The following is a 5,580-nucleotide window of genomic DNA, read 5'->3' on the forward strand; positions in this document are numbered from 1 at the left end:
CACACACACACACACACACACACAAAGTTGGTAACAGGCAAGTTGGGGAAACATGGAGTGAATTGGATGGATGCATGCATGCATGAATGGATGAATGGGAGCATATTTTATGTAGGAAGCTCAAAAATACAAGTTTTTTTTAAAAGAAAATAAATTAGATAATAATGTTATATAGAACACTCTTCTTGGTACATTCCAATCACCCTTAACATACTCTAGCAGTTGAATTACTTAACCAGATCAGAGATCTTTACATAGAGGGTACTGTAGCTTTATGTTTGCTTTGTTTTGTTTTGTTTTTAATCCAGAGTTTTCTGTTTTCTTTCCCTTTCTTTCCATGTGAATATGCATTGCAAACAAAAATTCACTAATATTATACTTACATTATAAATTAAAGCATAACAATACCTTCAATTTAGCCATAAAGCAGAAATAAAAGCATTTAAATTCTAACAAAATTGAAATACTGTTTGGTAAAACTCATGTATTTTATAGTAGTAGAAACCTATAAATGAAGAAAAGAAGTGATGTTTGTAGCAAGTTACAGGCAACTCATGGGAAGACTTATGGCTTTAGGATTGACTAGGTTATAAGGGACAGAAAGGGGTGGGAGGGAATTGTTGGCTCATCTATAAGTAAAGGTGATAGATAAAAATTACTAGCTTAGAAAGACATAACAGTAGCTTGTGAACTGCAAATTTATTAGGGCATAGTCTCAAGCTATATCATCCNTGCTCAGATTGCATCCATTCTCTTGGTTGTACTCTACTCTACTACCATGCTCCTCCTAGGCTCTGTGGGATGGCCATAGACAGCAACAAGCTCAAATGTTTGTGTGTTTAAGTACAGTGGGAGATAGCCTGTTTCTTTGGATANGTCACAAAATGAACTTGGTTTCATGGGCTGATCTTAAGCCATGTGGTGATCTAAACCAGTGCTCTGTTATAAATGCTCTCTTATTGTTATCTCTGAATATCTGATCTTTCACGAACTTCTACNTTCTACAAACATGCTAAAAAATTAATTAGCATTAAATAAAAATAAAAATACTTATATAGACTAAGTCTAAAGTTTTTATTATCAGGCTTCACAGATGTAAATTGCCTGCCAAATTACAGTGACAGGCTCTAAATATTCCAAACATTTGTATTTGCATGCTTTGAGAAGCAGGGCTCTAAGCTTGTGGTCAGCAAACAACAACTCGCAGACCACATTTCGTCCCTACCAACCTAAACAAAATCTAATTGGAACTTACTTAGGCAAGCCTGTCTATGCTGTATTACCGGTGCTGCTTGCAAGACACAAAGGTACAGTTCAACGGTGGTGGCAGAGTATGTCATCTACACTTACAAATTATCTACTATGATATTGCAAAAAGGATAATTTTCTAACGTCTTCTGTAAGCCCTCACTGTGATTGAAACAGCATGATTTATGCTTGGTCAAGACAAAGGCACACCCTCAAGTACACATGCACAGAGGGGGAGCAGGGTAATTGGATCAAACTACTAAAGGAGGAAAACTTACTCTAGGAAGCCAAGACTGGACAGCACAGAATCCAGATGTCTTTACTCTTAACATTTTCATTGTATCTTAAATATCAAAATCTGAATTATTATATTTAAATTAATACAGTCAAAGCATGTTGGGATTTCAAATGATAAGCAAGGCTTANAAGAATTTGTCATTGTACATCCTCTGCAGAATAAGGAGGGTGTGGTGAGTCTAATAAGAATGGCCTTCATAGGCTACATATTTACAGTTTGGTCACCAGGGAATAGTACCATTTGAAAGGATTAGAAGGTGTGGCCTTGTTAGGAAAAATATGGCTTTATTGGAGGAAGTTTGTCCCTAGAGGCAGGCTTTGAGGTTTGAAGGGTCCAATCCAGGCCCAGAGGCTCTCTCTTCTTCTTGTTGCCTGAGCATCTGGATATAGGACTCTCAGCTATTTCTCCTCTCCTTCTGATGAGAATGGTCTAAACCTCTGAAATTTTAAACAAGCCCTAATTAAATGCTTTACTTTATAAGCGTCNCCTTGGTCATGGTGTCTCTTTCTGACAATAGAACAATGACTAAGATAGATGCTAAAACTATACAAAGGAATAAATCAGGAATTTCAAAGAAAGTAAGAATATTACTAATACCTGATAGGGTTGTGTATAAAATGAAATCTTTATAGTTTATGACTTTAGTTCTCCTTCCCAGAAGTGAAAGCTATATATTGTGTTTATTTAGCAAATATTTCATGAATAAATAGTACAAATTTCTAAACNTTGTAAAAAATGATACGAATGTACAGGGTAAATGGATCCCTGTAAGAAAATCGAAGGCAAGACAAAACTATAATCATTTAATTATCTAAAATAACTGCACATTGTTATTTGGCTATGTATGGGCTATAGCTAAGAAAAGTAGAAATATTTCTTTTGGCAAAGGTCCTTTGAAGGAGTGGTTCTGAAGTCAAGTTCCATAGCAGAAGGAGCAGCTAGCAACAAAAATTGCTGTTTTGATGCAGCATAAAGAATTACTTTGACAATGGACAGAGGAAGAAAAATCTAATGATCCCTTGTAATAGGAAAACTTTTATCTATTTGTAAACGCAGTATAGTTTAAAACAACAACAAAACAATTAACCTAAGAAAAAATTGTCCCGAGTCACTTAGGAGGTTAGCATCTGAATTGTTGGGCAGAGCCCATGTACTCACGGACTTTCCTGGCTTATAAAAATGGATAAATGGTGAAGAGATTTAAGCAAGTGAATGGCACGGCTAGATAACATTTGAAAATAACACCTTTGGTTTTATACATTGAGTGGGTAATGATAGCGACACACTGGTTGCAATTAATAGCAATGTTCTAAGTAATTTAAATGCATTAAGTAGCTTAATCCCTGTGGCAACCCTGTTATTAATTTCGTTTTACAAATAAGGATTACAATTACTCTTTGTTTTGCATTAGGAAAATGCANCTCTTCCTATACTTCTCAAGACGCAAAGTGAAGGAAAGTCGGTGAGCAAACCTTAGGCTACTGAAAGTGTTTTAAGCTAGACACAGGCATCCTCATCATTCCCCATAGGATATATTCATTGCTCTCTAAACACCAAGTCACTGGGTAGGCAATGACCATACTCCTGGGCACTCAGATGACCAGTGATGAGAACTTAAGCCTGTGTCATAGAAGTTCCTGCTCATCATCCTGAATCAGTCTCCTCACTTGCCAGCTCCCAGGAAGAGGAATTTGCAACTCAAGAGAAAGATACCCTAACAAGAGTTTATGACATAGTCCTTTGGAGCATACCTAAAAACAGTGTATTGTACAGTGTGTGTGTGTGTGTGTGTGTGTGTGTGTGTGTGTGTACGTGCATGCATCTAGAATCGCTGTGACTACACATAAGTTTATCAAGTAGAGCAGCCTGACTTGGCAGGGAGAGTGAAGACAGCTAGGTATAGGACCTGGGAGCTGAGTTGCAGATTTATATATAATATTTGCACAAGGTACTGAATCCCGAGAAAAATATTAAGCAAGAAGCTGCTGGTGATCATAATCATGGTAGCTCTGATCTTTCTCCTCATCACATTATCATTGTCAGATAATTGAAGAAACTTGATCACTATAGAAAAAAAAATCAGTCCAATGTACACTAACAGAATTTTAATACTTATGTAATTAATGGGTGTCTTTTGAGAGTTACTTCTTGAAAGCCTAAGTTTTTGATCCAGGTGCAAGGTAAATATCCACAGCCACATTTTAGTAGCATTTATGGATCACCAGATACAAGACAAAGAGAAGCATATTNAAGCAGACGAANTTGCTTATGCCTTTCAGTCTAACATTGACTTTGGTTCAGAATGATCCTTCCTATAAAACCAAGTTGCTCTGATCCAGCTCATCAGGCTGAGCTGCAGACAGGACCTTTGATTTGCAAACCAGTGGGGCTCCTTAGAGGCCATCCTGAGCAAATGTCTCCAAGCAAACATTGTTCAGGGAGCCTACAGTGTACTTTGGCCTGATGCCTTGAGGATCCTCCCTAGACCCTGGCATTCCTGGCGCCTCCCCACTAGGGTTGTAACCAGGATCCAAGCATGACAGCCACATCACTCCTGCTGTGACTGCCACTGAGACTTCCTGCTGCCTGGAGTAGTTTTACCTGATCCAAACAAAAGTACAACCCCCAGCAAGCTGCAGCTGTTCCTGTCACTGTCAATATCAGGTCCCCACACTTCACTTTGTCTCTTGAGATAAAATAGGAAATCCTATACTCGATATAAATTCTCATTCATGCCCTTATCACTACAAAAGTACCATCCATTTTTCAATAGTTCAGCTAATATGCTGGAGTTTCCCCCCATTTTCATCTCCGAGAATGTCAATGACTAATGAAAATAAGTCTCTCTGAGAACAGGGAACCTGAACAATAGTGGTTTCTGCCTTGTGCTGTGATATACAGGTGTGGCATGATGATTCAAGTGGATTCAGTTTAGATCAAGGAACTGATGACTCCTGTTAGAGATAATGATATATGCTCACAAACCAAGGCTATAGAAGAAATCCACTGTGATATTAAAGAAGCACGTGGAATAATAAAGCAGAGAGCATCTTCCTTCGAGGAAGAGATGAGAAGTCCTGAATAACCTGAGGAGACATCCAAGGCCACAGAAGGGCCACAGATACTTCCCCAAGCACATGACAAACAATTGTCCAGTAGGAATATGCTTCACTCAGCAGTGTGGGTTTGTAGGTTGCTGAAATATATAAGGAGGAAACTACAGAGAAAAAGACTGCTAAGTGTTGAGCCAAATCAAACGTCCAGTGCTTAGAAATGTCTAATAAGATTTATTGAAGTTTAAAACCTAGTCTCTAGAAGACAACCGTATATTATGATGTGTCCAAGTTCTACAGCTTCCCATTTGTGTATAAGTGTCTGTCCATGTTATCCTGTGTCTAGATGCACCTGTGCAGGATGTGCATGCATCTGTGTGCCCATGTGTGCCTTGGCTGGTGTTCCCTAGGAGCTGGCCATCTTGTTTTTAAGACAGGGTCTCTCACTGGCCTGGAACTCGCCGATTCAATTGCACTGGCTGGCTAATGAGTCTCAGGAATTCAAGCCTCTACACNCTCAACACTATGATTATGAGTGTTCACTGCAAACCCTGGCTTTTGTATATGGGTTCTGGGATTCCAACTCAGGTCCTTGTATGACATGCATGCTGCCGACTGTGCTGTCTCCCCTGTCCCAGTTTTCACATTCATCCATTTTCTCCTACTCTTACATTCACATCCTTCATGTGCAAGGGTTGCATTTTAGGTTCATCTCTATCCCCTTAGGTTACTATTTATTGATCTGTACCAAGTTAGGAAAATAGAACAACTTGAAACCATATATACTTATCAACTCAAATATGTGGCACAAGTATGTATGCATGCCTNAACTTCCTTGTCTTCTTTTTCTCCCCCTTTTTCTGAAAATAATTTTTCTTACACAATATATCCTGATTATGGTCTCACCTCCCTCTTCCTCCAAGTTACTCCCTACCTCCCCTCCTTTCTAGTTCTAATCCCTTTCTGTCTTTTATTAAAAAA

Source organism: Mus caroli, chromosome 6 (assembly GCF_900094665.2).
Source record: "Mus caroli chromosome 6, CAROLI_EIJ_v1.1, whole genome shotgun sequence".
Classification (NCBI taxonomy): Eukaryota; Metazoa; Chordata; class Mammalia; order Rodentia; family Muridae; genus Mus; species Mus caroli.